We start from the raw sequence: 17,398 nt of genomic DNA on the forward strand, positions 1-17,398 counted from the left end.
TAGAACAACCACACATAAATAACAACACAAAATACCCTTTCCCACTTCGAGTCCACGATTATATTAATTTAACTGATAAAAACTTTCAAGGCTCTTTCTCTCAAATGGATCAATGTTTATTAAGCTTCAGTGTTACTTGTGACGTACTTTTAAAAATTTCGAGTGAAAAGTTATGAAGTATGAATAATAAGCTAGGGAAAATCGTCCAGATTTTGGATATATCGTTACTAAAATAAGTTAAGCCTAAATGAAGGAATTTCGGTCACATGTTTTACGTTAACATTTACTTATTTTATTTATGGACTGTGAAATTTACAAACTGGCCAAAATTTTGCAATATTTTGAATTAGAAAATCGTTAATAAACGTAACTTATACTAATTCCACTTGGTGAGGGGACCCGTGGCTTTGATCCCGCGAAAAAATGTGTGGTTTTGATAACGCAATAATTTTTTTTTTTTTCAAATGCGATTTCACGGCATTGTTTAATTTTTGTTGGCGCGGAATTTAATTTTTAAATCAGGATACCACAAGATAAATTTGTAGGTAATACACATTCTAATTTTTTCCCCAAAACTCCACGGGCGCAATGTTGAAAATAAAGTTAGATTAATAGACAAGCAGAGATATGGACACATGTTATTTTGGATATTTTAGATATTAGGATTTATTTAGCAAAATTTTGAGATGCTGTCATGGCATTGTTAGTGAGAACAAATATACAAATTTTTTGGTTAGCGTTTTACGATATGCTTAAAATACAAATCTAAAAGAAACTAACTACATGCAGCAGAGAGGTAGACGACAGACAGACTGAACTGGGTTCCTACTTTTTCATATTCTAGAAACCGTGCTGGACCAACAAAATTTGTAAGAAGTCTCAAAGTCGTTAGACGGTTGTGTGGTAGTTTCTAGTTACGATCTGTCCAAGAATAAACACGTTTATACATTTTTAAATATATATAAAGCGCATATGATCCAATAATAGAATACATTACATACTCAGTACATTTTACGTTGATAGATGCAGTATTACATATTTTTGTAAAGTTGGCACTAGATCACGGTATTTGTACATGAGATGTAGTGCCAGTAGAGCTGAAGACAGGCTAAGAAACCGGTAAAGTGTAAAATATTTGATAATATTTTTTTTATTTTTATAACTCATATTGCATGACATATAAAGACAACAGCTTGCAGTCTTAAAGTCGTCTGAATATTACCAACCTACAGTGGGTGTAGGTGCCCCTCAATCTTTATTTTTATCAGTCTTTGGTAAATGTCAATTTTCAGGAATTAAATAATGGCCACCGTTGTTGATCATTTCCTAAATAAATTTCAAACTTTAGAAGGAACAACTATTACAATTAGGCAGAAAAATTTTTTCAAGTTCTTGCATGACATTGCACCAGTGGTGAAGGACAATGTAGAAGCACTTGATGCCATTACGTCAAATTTAATTCCCCGAACTTGCCTAGAAAGCTTATTCAAAGTTGATTTTCTAATTTATTTTCGAAGATCCCAAGAATTGCTAAATTTATTGAAAGAGGGAAACGACGTTTTCGTCAGTAAAATAGCGAAGCAAGTTTGGTTTTTTGAAGAAGTTCTTGGAGACGTTCCAGCAAACCAACTAGTGAACGAAATTTTACCCTGCATGTCTTTTTCGGTTCGTATGAAAGTACTGAGGAAATTGAGTAGATTTTCACCAGCTGATAAATTTGATGAAATTTATGACGCTCTTGTTAATCAGTATGGATTGTATTTGGCGTCACAGTTTATTACTGGGTGTACTCCTGCAAAAGTAAGGCAAATTTTAATTGAATATCCTGTTAAATTGACTTCAACACAGTTGAAAATTTTATACTCCAAAGATCCAGAGCTCATATATTTTTACTTTACCGTTACCAAGAATTCTATTAATGCATATGAAAATAAAAACCTGATAAAGTTTATTCATAACAAAAATTGTGCTTTGTTTGAGTGTCTCAATGATAAATTTAAACTTTCTGTACGCCTTGGTCGCAGATCTACAAAAAAGTTTGTAATGCGTAAAAAAGATGAAATAATCAAGAATCCTTACAAATTTCGTTATTTAGATATGAAAGCCGTTTTAAGAAAAATTGGTAGAGAATCAGTTCAACTTTTTATAAATGCTGTTCCTGAACAAGTGTCAGGGTGCCTATTAATAGTGACTGGTTGTTTTGGAGTTTCCCTAAAAAGTACCGGTATAGTTTGTTTGTAAAAACCTTTCAGGATCACTATAAGATAAAATTAACAGATCATCCTGCCATAATTAGTGAGAACCTATTAAAAATCATACATGACAACATAGAACGGGCAGCTTTGGCAAATGTTTTAGTAGACAAAGGTAACAATGAGTACCTCAAATACCTACTGATTGAAGATTCGGTTCCATTAATCAAAGAAATAATTAATGTAACGTCGCATATTAATGAAAGAGGTAAATTAATAAAATACTTGGTTGAAACATGTCACATTAACAACATGGACGCTTTATTTGAAGTTATGAAATATTTTTGTTCTAGACATAAAAATGATGATTTAAATGTTCATTTGTTGTTTATAAACACCATTGAGGATCTTTTTGGTTTTAAGAAATTTACTGAAGAAATGTGGACAACGTTAAATGAATTATTGGCCATTCATATGTTGAAATTTGATGAACGTCAATCCACGTACCAAAAAATACAAATAATGCCTTTAAAACGTTTGAATTTAGGAATTTCTGTCACCCAGAAACTGTCCTATTTGGAGTTTTTATTCAAAAAGAACACGCCGATCGATGAGCTAATTAAAGAATATTTTACTACTAACACTGAGTTCCCGAAATATGGAAAATACGATAAAGACTTTGAGAAATATCTATTGCTTTTTGTAATAAACAATATAGCACATCAGACGGATAAATCCGAAGACGTAGATTTTAATTATAAGTTAATTTGTGAGATCAATAGTTGGAATAATGCGTACAGCGACAATCAGTTATCATTTTATGATTTTCCAGTTTTAGTTCACACTTTTAACCATATTATTAGGCATAAGGAACCGTGGTACTATAGTTGCGTATTCGATGCGTTCCACGATAAAATTTTTACCACAGAAGAAAATATTTACAGAAATGAATATATGAAAATTTATTGGGAGGGTCATGAAAAGTTAACAAAACTCACCGATATTCGGTGGTTTTTAAAATACGATCCTCTTACCATCGTCGCCAATTTTGAGATCGTCTTTAAAATATTGACGGAAAAACCCACCAAAAAGCATTCCAAGTTGTGGAGACAAATTAAAAAATTGAGTCATTTGCAACTAGATGAAAAATTATTTCAGTTGAGTTTAGCAAAAGTGGGTGATGAAGAATGCATTGACATGAAATCACCTTTTGTTTCTTCCTTGTCTGTTTTAATGAAACCTAGAGACTACGCAGAATTAGCAGATTCATACCAACCTGAAAATAAAAAATTAAATTTACGAAACGAAAAAGAACTCAGGCGATATAAATTACAATGTGCTATAGCCATGCATTTTAAGAACACCAAAAGCTACGAGGTGCTTCCTTCTTTGTTGAACTATTGCACTGGTGGTTACTTTAAATATGCCATGAGATCGCTTTATAGTTTGCTGTATCGAACACCAGAAAACAAACTTCCTCAGTATTTGAATTACTTAGTGAATAAACCCGTATTAGTACGAAAGCATGCCTTATACATGACGTGTGAACTAACTAGTTCGTCGAAAGTTGAAAGTATGCTCAGACTGTTAAGTAAGCAAGAAGAGACACACTTGCTTCAGAAGTATATGTTTTTAAGTACAGTCCAATACTTTGTAAAAAATCCAAGCGATTCAATGTTTGAGTTAGTTAAGCTGAACATGCTGTTTATTACCCAAGCTGACGAAGAATCTTTGAACGGTATAACCCAACATTTGCGTAAGATCCCTAAGAAGTATCAAGCTTAGTATATTCTATACGGGTGGGATCATTTTGAAAAAACTGTGACTGTGTGGCCAAAATTGCTACCCTTAACACAAAAACTTCTTGCCTGCATGAACTGTGAAATAGTCGGAGAAATTCCATTGGAATTTGGCATACGAATTATTCAGCAACACTTTATGACGCCGAACAAACCCCGAAATCTGGACAGTATGCCCGCATTCATATTTGACTTTTTAAGTATTAGAGACCAAAAACAACGTATTTTTGATCAAATATTTTCGAATATTGACCAGTGTACAAGTAAAGAAGACATTTTTGCGTTTCTTCGTGATTTGTATCACAGAGTTATGGATTCAACGTGTGCTGATTTACGTTACATGGAACCATACCTTGATTGTTATGCTAAGAAAATATCACTGAAGGAAAATTTTTATGACTTTATTAAAATCTTTTTCTTAAAATGCAAACTGAAATCGAGTGAATGGGCTATTGACGCCTTGACGAATGAAGTTTTAGGCTTGTTCGAAGAAGTACTTTTAAAATGTGGACCGCATGTGATTCCCTTCTTTGCAAGAGAAATAAATTCTAACCTGCCATTTTTTGCAAGAAATGTTGCTACAAATAATGAGTTCTACTATAGTATGATGAAGCAGCGTCCGACTCCCATCGTAGCAGTTCTACTGTTAGAAGTTGTTTCGGCACCACCTCATGGCAACTTGACACCCAGAAAAGCTTTCCATGAATTTGTAGCACTAGTGAGAGGTATCGAAGATGTTGGAGTGCAGATTTATTTACAGTATAAAAAATACAAATCGTGGTCCGCACATATTGTGTAGAGTGTGATTATTAATGTTTGTGATTTTTTTTGCTACATATTTAAAATTTCATGATGGCATATCCGTTATCTTCCCATTGGCTTTGAGACGCCCTAATGTCAAAATTGACAGCTGTGAACTAACATGCTAACATCGCTGCCAATAATTCAGAATTGTTTCAGTCATTAATAGTCACCCGGTATTTTTATGTATGATATTGTATATATTATAAAAATAAATTGTTTAAGGATCTTATCTATAAGTTTTTGTTTCTTAATTGAATGAATCGGCCATAAATGAAAATCATATTTGACAACTACAATATGCATTGGAAGACGTACATTAGATATAAAATGATATGTATTGTCATTTAGATTGACACTAGCAGGACAATTAAAAACAAACTGAATATGATCACTTAATGATATGTTTTTGGAGGTGTTTTTTTTGCGACAATTTTAAAAATCCTAAGAAAAAGGGAAATCCGAGTAATTGGATGCAAATGTACGATAATGTGGTGGCAAATTTAAATTACGGCAGTCGAGAAATTAACAAGCGAGCTACATTGGACGTTCTTCGGTGACTATACTCTATAGATAGGTATAACACACACTCCACATTTCTATGCCCAAAAAACCTGCCGCATAATCAACTATTTACTCGGTCTTCTGCAAGATACTAATTAAACATGAAACAAACTATTAAATCTGTAAGAAAATATTAAAGCCCTCTTGTTTTTCGAGACCACGAGGGCTTTTGCTCAAAATTAAGAAGTGTGCTATAATGTAATAGTTAAGTAAAAACATCCAGAAACTTTAGTTATAATGTGATAAACAAGAGAGTGAAGCCTGAATGAGTGAATTTCCTAACACGTGGTTTATATGAACATTTCATGACTGTTAAATTGTATTAACATGAACATTACCAACAATATTAATATAAAAATTGACACCACGTGTTGACATCCGCGAAACCCCAACATTTCAGATTAGAAAACCATTAATAATACTGTTACGAAATAAACCCATACGCCGCCCCGGTACGACGCCTATGCGTTTTCTAGTATGTGCGGCGATGATGTGTGATTCATCGTCGGTGACGGCGTTCGCTAAAGAAAAGCCTGGAAACGGAAGTCGGATGGGTGCACGAGAATAAGCCTAGAAGCGGTAACAGCGACCTTTCGACAAGGATCGCGTGGCTGTTTAAATGGGAACCACCCGTAGGGAGCAGTTAGTAAAATCCAGACAATGGGAGAAGTTGAGTCTAGTCAAATCCATTCCAGTCAGAATTATTGTGTACATAATCGCTATGTGATTAGTCGTGTAAATTTGAGTTAGTAAGAAATAAATTGTTGAGTTTTACCTAATTTTCTAGACGGTCTACCACTCTAACTGAAGATTTCTGCACATGGGTGTCTATGTTTAACGATTTTCTTAACCACACTATGTAAATTGATTAAGTTCCACCATTTGAACAGTACCTAGTAAAATGTTATTGGTATTTCAAAATTAACCATCAAGGTTGAACACATAAAAGCATAAATCACAAATTCAATGGCGGCACGCTCCTTTTATTGGCGTCATTATCCCCCGGCATTGTCCGACAATCCCTTACAGTAGATGTAAAATTTTACAAGGTACTGTTGTAATGTTGGAACTTTACGTGTGTTCTTGCTAAAAAGTTGAATGGTGACAAAATTTTGTTATAAAATTTTATGCTGAAATATACGTAATTTTTCCTGTACTACACTCCCCCAAAAATTATCGCACCACCTCCAGTTCTAGCCAACCGGACTAGATGTGGTTACCATATACGTAGTAGTGATAAATGTGTGCAAGATAATGCCAAAAAATGACAATATTTAAAAAATATACGTATTCTGGGCCTGATTTGGAGACTGTCTTAATGTAGGTACATAAGTTTATAAGCGTTAATTAAATTAATATCGTGTATTTACACCCTTGACTTGAATAACGGCTTCCATCCGTCGCTGCATACCTTCGTAAAAGTTCACAATATTGTCTTGAGGAATATTTTCCCATTCTTCCGTAAGAACTGCTTCTAGCTGTTGGAGAGTTCTAAAAGCAATTCGACGGCCCGCAACACGATATTGCAGAGTATCCCACACATGCTCGATGGGATTCATATCAGAGCTTCGAGCTGGCCGTTCCATAACAGGCGTATCTGTTTCTCTGAAATAAGCTCGTACAACGCGCGCTATGTGCGGCCGAGCGTTATCATGCATATAAACAAAATTTGGACCAATAAATGGTCCGTATGGAATGACATGTGGTCCCAAAATGTCTGTTATGTAACATACAACTACCAAACGAGCTCCAGGTAATGGTACTAAGTCTGTACGACCTTGTAAAGATATACCAGCCCAAACCATAATGGAACCTCGACCGAACTGTACACTTGGTTGAAGTTACATTGAAAATACCGCACCCCAGGCCTTCTATACACCGGTATTCGTCTGTCATTTGAGCAAAGAGAGAATCTAGACTCATCAGAGAACATCACATTTTCCCAATCTTCAATTCCCCAATTCACATGCTTCCTTGCGAATTCTAGCCGGGCTACTCGGTGAGCTCTGGTGAGTAATGGTCCTTTTGCAGGAAAGCGAGCTAGAAGATTATCTTCGCGAAGACGATTTGTTACTGTCTGTACAGAAATATCCACATCTCGATGCCTCGTACGGAGCGCTGTTAAGTGCAAAAAGCGATCATCCCATGGCGAAGTCACCCTTCGACGACCTTGTCCTGGTCTTCTGGCAACACTTCCTGTTTCATGGGACCTTTGTGCAAGTCTAATTATTGTGGAATGATTAACTTCTAAAACTCTTGCTACGTATCGTTGACTACGACCATCTTCCAACAGAGTCAATGCTCGTAGAACTTCGTCGTGGCACAAATGCAAGGTTAAGCGTTGAGGGACCTCCATAATGTCGAATATGTATGACAGTAGCGTTAGATGTCTACATAAATCCTTTGCAAATCAAAAGGACGAAATTCGTATATGTGCATATTTATCCGAAGAACTAGAAACCATCGTTTTAATCCTCATATTGGGTTTTGTTCTGGCAAATAAATAAATAAAAATATGTTTGGATATGATTTGGCTCCATATGTGTCTTCTCCAAATTTTCAAATTGGAAATAACCAAAATTTTGAGGGTGGTGCGATAATTTTTGGGGGAAGTGTATAATAGTCCAAAAAAAATTAAATTCTTAAAATCAAATTTGATAGATAATTTATCCAAGAACCTGGATTCACTTTGATTGCACTTCAGGGATGAGGAACGTTCTGTTAAAACAATTTTAAACCAATTTTCAATTTTGCGTTAGGCAACCAGTAATACCAATGTGTATTAACCACTGGAACATAATAATTTATTAGAAGTTTGTAGCAGTTCTTTGCATATTTGTAAAGTGCCCCAAAAGTCACTACGGAAAATGAATCAAAATAGTTAGATCTGAATATAATGGGATTATTCCCTTTAATTTATGCGTTTTACGCAGACTTTTTATATAAGTCAATAACTTTTCGAAACCGGCCCCCATTGCAAAAATAATAAATTAGAGAATAGAGGAATCATTATTTTTTTATTTTGGGTGGTTAATCAACTTATTCCTGCTTTGGCTAAGTTAAACAAAAAATGTGTGGTGGTTATGGACAACGCATCATATCATTCAGGGCAGTTGGACAAGCCATCAACATTTCTAGTGAAAAAGTAAAATGGAAGAATGGTTGCTTAATCATAGTATTGAATTTGAATTGAGTTACTACAACAAGAAAATACACTCTCAACCTTCATCTAAGGATAGTGTGAAAAATTTATGGCTTGAAGCTCTCTCTAAATATACTCCAAGCATGTGGCAAAGTTTTTGTGGACAATATGCAAAACTTATTTTGGCAGACTGGAAAAAATTTTTCGTATGACATTCTCTCTTAAATTATTTCACTACCTGAATCTGATTCAGAGTCAGAATCAGAGAACGATGACGAAGACTCAAATGTTTCTAGTTTTTCTCTAAATAATCGAACTGGAATAAAATACTAAAGCATAAGTTGCCACAGGATGATTTTTTTAAATTTAGAAATTGTTTAACTGAAAGGAACAGGGATTACCATTCTTTAAATGATCATTTTATTTTATGTTGTATTATTTTATATTCGTTATTCCTTTACAAATTTTTTAGTAAAGCATTCCATATTTTATTTAGAAAAAAATTTCCAACATCACGTAATTAAGTCGCCATTTAGTCTTTAGTTAGGTAGGACACTTTATTACAGTTTATTTTTGACCTGAGGGCAGTTACCTTTTGGATATTATTCAAACAGCTATAAAAACATACAGTTTGCCTTTTGTCTCTTGATCCATGTATTCCAGATTTTGAGTACCATCAATTAGAACTAGGATGAATACTCCTGAAGTACAAAAAGCGTACAGAAGCGATATAGATATTATTCAGTTATTTATTTCTTTTCATTATTTTATTTTAACTGCTAAGAACAATTATATAATATAATAAAAAATGTTGGTACGGTTTATTAAAGTATAAACCTAATTATTACTTATTCAAATGTGCATTTTTGAATCGTATTTATTGGAATGGAAAATCCAAAGTGTGAAGTTCCTGGTACCAATGTTACAGTTTTTGTCAGATTTAATTAAAAACACCTTAACCGAATATGGTAAATTTCATTTTTCATTAGGGATCTTTGCATATATGAAATTGGTTGCCAACCAAATTACTAGATTTATATGGCCTACCATACCTAAAAACATCCTGAACGATATTATAATAAGTACTTAAGTACACAATTTAAATTTGTAATAAGTGAAAAAAAATAAATCATGTAAAGTAATCATTTTATTTGGAATTATCTTTTCCATCTTTTCGTCTCAATGGTCTTAGACCCCTTTATTTCGCTACCGCCTTGATACCGCTTAATAACGCTGTTCTACCTGCCGTTTTAAAACCCACTGGAACCGGTAAAATTATCGAGAATTCAAAAATACCCACAGGATAAGACATTTAACTGTAACAGCCACGTAACCCGCCAACATTCCAAGTCAGCAATAACGAGAAAAGCCTCAAAGAAAATCGACAACAATAAAATTCGATAAAACATAATAAATTCTTGAGTGCGCCTGGAGCATATGCAACCTAACATTCACTATCTCCGTCCCCTTTTCACACGTCAAGGGCGTCGTTTTCCTTCTTTCTCGCACTACACCTGCCACCTCCGCGGATGGACCAAAGAAACTGGTCTCGTGTCTCGTCTTTGACGACCGGAATCAACACAAAACACAAGTTGCGTTTGGTTCGAACGCTTCGCAGCGTGCGCGCATGTGGTGTTACGTGCTTACAGGCTAATTAAATATTAACAAAGATTTGAAAAGCGTTGTAATAACTTAAAAGTGTCCCGAAAAAGAATGTAGTGCCAGAATGTGGTGACAAAATCGCCAGGAGTCCCTTACGAGCCGAGTTCGGACCGATTTCGGATGCCAAAGGTGAGGTTAACTCAATGTTTTTGTTTTGTTTTGATTGTATACCGCATTCCGATGAGTTGAAAAGTTTTCGATGAGTATTTGAGATATAATTAGAAAACAAATATGAAGTGGAACTTCACCACACAAGGACGGGTTTAGGTACCTGTGTTGTGTTATTCTGGTTCAACTTTACGATTTTGTTAGGTAACACTAATCCGAACCGGAACTAAGTTTTTATTCGGACTTTTTTTATTGCTGCTTTGGGGGTGCTCAGCTTTAAAAGTGCGTTGGGTTCACCTCGTTCTAGCTGCGAGGGTTTTGTGTATTTTTGAATAAAATTATTCTCGTGGACATAATTAAGTTTTACGATAAATGAATAAATAAAACAAAATGTTATAATGACAGGTAAATATGTGATGGCTTATTTTCGTTCTGATATATAGGGTGGTTCAATTTTCACTAATACAGTGGTTAAGAACCGATTGCGGACTGCTGAATTAAATAATAGTGGTATAATAATTATAATCGCTTTAAATGAAGAAAAACGACGTTTATGATACGAAATTGAAAATTTTTCGTTTTTACCTTATAGATACAAATGAAACAATAACATAATATTTGAAATAATCACCATTATTTAAATTGTGTACATTAAATTTGCTGTTTTAAAATAAAAACTGCTGCAAGGATTGTCTTACATTTTTCAGTACTATAAAGAATTTAAATATTTAAGTATACATCAGTGCTTTTTAATTCCGCTGCGTGAAGATGTTTACTCTTTTCCATAATTAAACCTTGCCTTAAAAAAATAATCAAAACATCTTTAGTAAACAATCGTGTTTAATAAAAAAATATTTATTAAAATTAATAGTGTTTATAGATGCGACTTCTTTAAGTGGATGTTGAAATTAATTAAAAAAATAAGGGGCCTATGTCTTTTTTACAATTTTTGATGCACAAAGCAAACAATTTCTCTTCATTAAATTTTTTTTCAATGGTACACTTTTTTACTAAAACCACATTATTTTTGACTACAACACCAACAAAAGATGGTCACAGTGACTCTACTTTATATTTCTTTTAGATATCATGTATAGGGTCATGTTAGGTCACGTCAAGTCAGGTCATGCGACAAAATATAAGTGCCCAAATGGCCTCAAACGTTTAATTAATGTTAGAAGTTACGAGGTCGTAAAAGTTTGTTTAGGAGATAAATAGGGGACATCAGGGTATTTATATAAATAAAATCAAATTAAAAATTGACGTCCAGCCTTATATTGTGATAGATTATATATGTACATATATAGAAATAAGTATCTACTGTAATAGGGTCCACTCGGTGAATGGCTACCGTAAAGTATAAAAAATATATTAACCGTTTTCATTTGCCTCTTCTGATTTTTATGAAACAAATAATCTCCGAAACTACCGGACCGATTATTGTGTGTTTTGCGCAGTAAAGATATTTAAGTTTTATAAAAATAATGTACTCCTCTACTTGTTTTTTATGAATCAGCCGTGAGTTTATGAAATATCGATACATATTTGAACATTGTAATGTTTTAGAATTTTTTATCAACACTGTATAGTAAAATTTAATTTAATTGATATTACAACAAAGAGCGGATCTCTGTTTATCTTTCTAAAAATATGGTATAAAAATAACCGTATTCTTATTTTTTGGGTGGGTATTGCTAAATCCAAGAAATTTGGAAAACGTGACAACGTCGCATCTTAATTTCAAAAATAAACTATGGTTATAAAGAGTATGTAAAAAAAATAAAAAAATAAAACACGACCTATATATCTTTAGCCTTTAACTTTTGTTTTTATACATAAAAATTAATGAGATATCGGGGACCACGCTCAGTGGTTCACACTATATACATATTTCAATGCAAAAATTAATTTCTAAAATTTTTGTTTTTGTGAAGTCAAGCATCTTAATTTAACTGTTCGAGTTATTTGAAAAGACAGAAGTACCGAGTGACTAATGCTTTCATTTTTTTATCAGGTTGGCAACATTTAAAATTTTATGGTTGGCATACCTATTGTCAGATTGAAATTTTGGGTACCAAGGCAGTAATTCCTATCTTCACATTAGTTTTAGTAGCCCCGCCCACCCGCCCTATCTCAGTTGTGATGATTTTTTACTTCCCGAGCGTAAGCAAAGGAAATATTGTAATCGAGTCCGTCGGTCGACTCTCTACTTTTACGTTTTCTCGATCTTTCATGACCCCTAGAAGACGAAGAAATAGGTCTCCCATTTCCGTCTGTATGTCCGTCTGTCCGTCTGCCTCCCGGATTTTTATTAGACAGATAATCTCCGAAAGTACTGGACCGATTGTTGTGAAATTTTGTACTTATATTAGGAATATCATGTAGATGGTAAAACGCTAACCAAAATTTGTCTAATCATCCCCACCACTAATGCGATGACGTCACTTCAAAATTGTACATAGTAAATGGGTCTTAAATTGTATAAAATAACATAGTCCTACACATGTAGTTTACGACTCCGAATTCAGTTTTTACCCGGAACGTCCAGATTTTTGGAAAAAAAATCAAAATCATAAAACAACATTTTGCAATTTAATTTTGAATCTGCTAACCCGAATGTTTTAAAATGTTGCAGATGTTTTAAGGCTCTAAAGAGCATCATAAATCTTTAGTCAAAATATATTTGGTTATCCCCTCCAAAAACTTGATGACGTCAGCTCAAAAGTTTGCCGAATAAATCCTATCTAAAATGTACAAAATATGATGCGTCTGTACTTGTGATATATCACTCCATTCATATTTTTTGGATTTGCATATACAGGGTGACTCAAAAAAATTAATGAATGCGCAAAATTTATTTTACTGATTTACTCAGGAACTACAAAACCGAATGCTTTGAAATCTTGAAGATGTTTTAAAATTATCATGAGCATGGTAAATTTTTGATCAAAATGTATTTGGTCGTCCCCTCCTAAAAAATTTATGACGTCACCACAAAATTTTGCTGAATAAATCCTATCTAAAATGTACAAAATATGGTGAGTCTCTTCTTGTCATTTATCATTCCATTCAAATTTTTTCGATTTGCATATACAGGGTGACTCAAAAAAATTAATGAATGCGTCAATTTATTTTATTGATTTAATCAGGAATTACAGAACCGAATGCTGTGAAATCTTGGAGATACTTTAAAGTTATCATAAGGATGGTAAATTTTTTATCAAAATGTATTTGCTCTTCCCCCCTAAAAAATTGATGACGTCACTCTAAAATTTTGCTGAATAAATCCTATGTAAAATGTACAAAATATGATGAGTCTGTACTTGTGATTTATCATTCCAATCGTATTTTTTGGATTTGCATATACAGGATGTCTCAAAAAAATTAATGAATGCATGAATTTATTTTATTGGTTTAATCAGGATTTACAGAACCGAATGCTTTGAAATCTTGGAGATGTTTTAAAGTTATTATAAGCATGGTAAATTTTTTATCAAAATGTATTTGCTCATCCTCCCTAAAAAATTGATGACGTCACCCCAAAATTTTGCTGAATAAATCCTATCTAAAATGTACAAAATATGATGAGTCTGTACTTGTGATTTATCATTCCATTCATATTTTTGGATTTGCATATACAGGGTGACTCAAAAAAAATAATGAATGCGTGAATTTATTTTATCGATTTAATCAGGAATTACAAAACCGAGTGCTTTGAAATCTTGGAGATATTTTAAAGTTATTATAAGCATGGTAAACTTTTGTTCAAAATGTATTTGTTCATCCCTCCTAAAAAAATTGATGACGTCACCCTTAAATTTTGCTGAATAAATCCTATCTAAAATGCAAAAAATATGATGAGTTTGTACTTGTGATTTATCATTCCATTCATATTTTTTAGATTTTCTTAAGAGGTGGCTCAAAAAAACTAATGAAGTCAATTTATTTTATTGATTATATGTATTAAAGGCAACACTTATTATTAGTATTACATCGGACCAACCCAATTTGGTAGACACAAATTTTTTTAAAGTAAAAACTCGGTTGAAACATAAGGGTAGCACGCTTATTTACATCGACTTTAACATTACAGACGTGCATTTGTTTTATGCGCTGACTATAGGTTCCGCGAATGTGGAATAGACATGTTTATAATCAACCAATTGTGAATTTCACCGTCAAAAATAAAAATAAAACCCAATGTTTTATATAATAAGCGGAAGTCGAAGCAATAAAACCGATGGTCGTTTTGTTTACAGTTTCTCTGTTTGACTCTCACGTATGCTGTTACGCTTGTCATCTTAAATTAAGAATGTTTATACATAAACGATTTTCAGTTGCCGCATACGTGAGTAAATTGTTTCGTTATTTTATTGATTATAAAAAATCAATATTCAAAACGACCCAATTCATTTTCCCGAAAATTTGGGAATACAATAATTTTATTCTTAGTATTACACTACATCTATCCCAACTGATATACGTGTCCTTGCAAAAATGTTGATGACGTCATCGCAATTTTTTTTAAATTCCCACTACAAAAATGTAATGAGAGAAAAACACAATAGCCATGCAGTCGTCAAGTTTCCGACAGCGAGGGAAGTACTGTCTAAACTCTTTAGACCAATTTTTTTATATTCATCGTGCGCCAAGAAGGCGGAGCTTAACTGCAAAATTCTTATTTCTTTAGGAGAAATTAAAAACATGTTTTCGAGTATCAAAGAATACTTCTATGTATATATTAAGAAAAAAATAAAGCCAAAGATTAGAGCCGATACATACCCGCCCCGATCTCAATTCTCAATTGTGATGAATTTTTTCATTCGTTGTCAGATCGAGGGGCGGGGCTTAATTGCAAGATCCATATTTGTCTACAAGAATTTACCATTTTAATATGTTTTCAGTTTCTTGTTCTGAAACGACTACGTATATTAAGAAAAAGGCAAAATATAAGCCCCGCCCACCCGCCCTGTCTCAATTGTGATGATTTTTTTAATCGTTGAGCACCAAAGGTGAGGAATTTAATTGCAAAATCCTTATTATTTCTCTACAAGAAATTACCATGTAAGACATGTTTTTGAGTATCGTGTTATTCAAAGATTACTATGTAAATTAAGCAAAATTTAAGCCAAAGATTAAGCCCCACCCATACTTGCCTTGATCTAAATAGTAATTAAGTTTTCATTCGTTGCCTGACCAAAGGGCGGAGCCTACGAACAAAAATTTACCATTTTAAACCTGTTTTAAGTTTCTAAGAATAAAAAAATATGGGGTTTATATTTTGTCTTTTTTGCTTAATATACCCAGTATTATTTGAACAACGCGATACTCATAAACATGTTTTTAATTTTTTGTAAATAAATAAGTATAGTGAACCAAGACCTATAAGGTTATATGGCCATCATAAAAGTAGTTGACCGCAAATAAATACCCCCTTTGTGTGGTTCGCACTAAGCTTACCGGTTGGCAATAAATCATCTTCTAAACATTTCTTGCTCATATTTAACAGGGCCGGCTTTCAAAGCGAGTGGTTATTTCGGAACCCTCAGCGGCTACAGGTAGTAAAGAAATAGTGGAGTGGTGGATTTTCATATTTAGTGAAAGCCGCCCCTGAACGAAACCGCAAGAGCCGGTCGAGCTGCAGTGGACACGTTATTTACAACCCTAAAACCTTTTCTATTGTAAACAACTTAACTTCGACACAATGGGATGATTTTATGATGGCCATATAACCTTATAACTCTTGGTTCACTATATTTTGCAGTTAAGTTGCCACCTTTGGTTCACGACGAATAAAAAAAATCATCACAATTGAGATAGGGCGGGTGGGCGAGCTTCCATTTTGCCTTTTTGTTTTAGTATGTGTAGACTTCTTTTCACAACATGAAACTAACAACATGTTTAAAATGGAAAATCTGTATAAGGAAATATCGATTCTGCAGTTAGGCTCCGCCCCATAATTGCAAAATCCATATTTCCTTGTAAAAATGTACCCTTTTAACCATGTTCTAAGTTTCTTGTTGTGAAAAGATGGCTACGTATATTAAAAAAAGGCAAAATATAAGCCCCGCCCACCCGCCCTATCCCAATTTTGATGATTTTTTTATTCGTCGTAAGCCGAGGGGCGGAGTTTAATTGTAAAATCCTAATTTTGTTACGAGAAATTACCAAGTGAAATATGTTCTTAAGTAGTCGTGTTATATAAAAAAAAATCAATCGTGATGAATTTTTCATTCGTTGTCAGACCGAGGGTTGGTGCGTAATTGCAAAATCGAAATTTCCCTATACAAATTTACCATTTTAAACATGTAAGTTTCTTGTTGTGAAAAGAAGTCTAGACAAAAACAAAAAGGCAAAATGTAAGCCCTCCCACCCGCCCTGTCTCAATTGTGATGATTTTTAAATAAAAATTGGAATTTTTAAAATCCTGGGGAATTTTGTCGTTAGTACGACAGTTGGCAGATTCTAACATTTCAAGTTTAAATTTTCACAGTAATAAATTATTATTAAGAATGTGTGAAGTTGAAAACAATCTTTTCGTTTTTTTGACGTTTGTTTTATTTGTTGACAGAGACATTAGTAATGACTACCAATCTTGAAAACATAAATAACCCCAATTCTGTTCGAAACTTAACCAAGCTCAATTTGGTTGTTGCAATAACTCGGTTATAAACGCGAAGTAGATTTTTTTTAATCATCAAACCAATTAAGTTCGCTAAACAACACAGATTTGCAAACGTCCGAATTTAGAGTTGTAACTCCGTAAGTACATAATAAATATTTTTTAATGTTTTTTTTGTGTGTAAATTTCTTGCGCTGACAGGAATAACATTTAAAAATTTAATACTACAATACCGGACTCTTATCTTTGATTCTAAATTAAAAATGATAAGGAATTTACCGATTACGTGTATCTACACATGAATGAAAGTAATTTTATCACTTTGTATGCTTTAAAAAAAAAGTATTCCGGTAAACTTAAATTTTCACGCGTGTACTTCATCCGTGGACGAATTCATCACGATAAGTTTCACTTTTGTTGTAGTATTTCGAAAAATCGTTACAGTAGGTAAGTCGAACAGTAACCGGTAAGTTCCGAGGGAGTGTATTACGTAGAAAAACAAAGCACA

At 33.4% G+C, this 17,398-nt stretch overlaps 1 protein-coding gene across 6 annotated transcripts in view; it reads left to right on the plus strand.

Annotated features, from left to right (window-relative positions):
• Window positions 1-10,075: 10,075 nt before the first annotated feature.
• Window positions 10,076-17,398, plus strand: part of LOC135128291 (interference hedgehog-like) — a 73,720-nt gene continuing 66,397 nt past the window's right edge. For all 6 annotated transcript variants that reach the window (XR_010280363.1, XM_064055199.1, XM_064055207.1 and 3 more), the window contains exon 1: window positions 10,076-10,289. The gene's annotated coding sequence lies outside the window, so the exon portion shown is untranslated. The remainder of the gene's footprint in view (window positions 10,290-17,398) is intronic.

Source organism: Zophobas morio, unplaced genomic scaffold (genome assembly GCF_036711695.1).
Source record: "Zophobas morio isolate AGI-343-1 ecotype UQ-CSIRO unplaced genomic scaffold, CSIRO_AGI_Zmor_V1 ptg000002l, whole genome shotgun sequence".
Classification (NCBI taxonomy): domain Eukaryota; kingdom Metazoa; phylum Arthropoda; class Insecta; order Coleoptera; family Tenebrionidae; genus Zophobas; species Zophobas morio.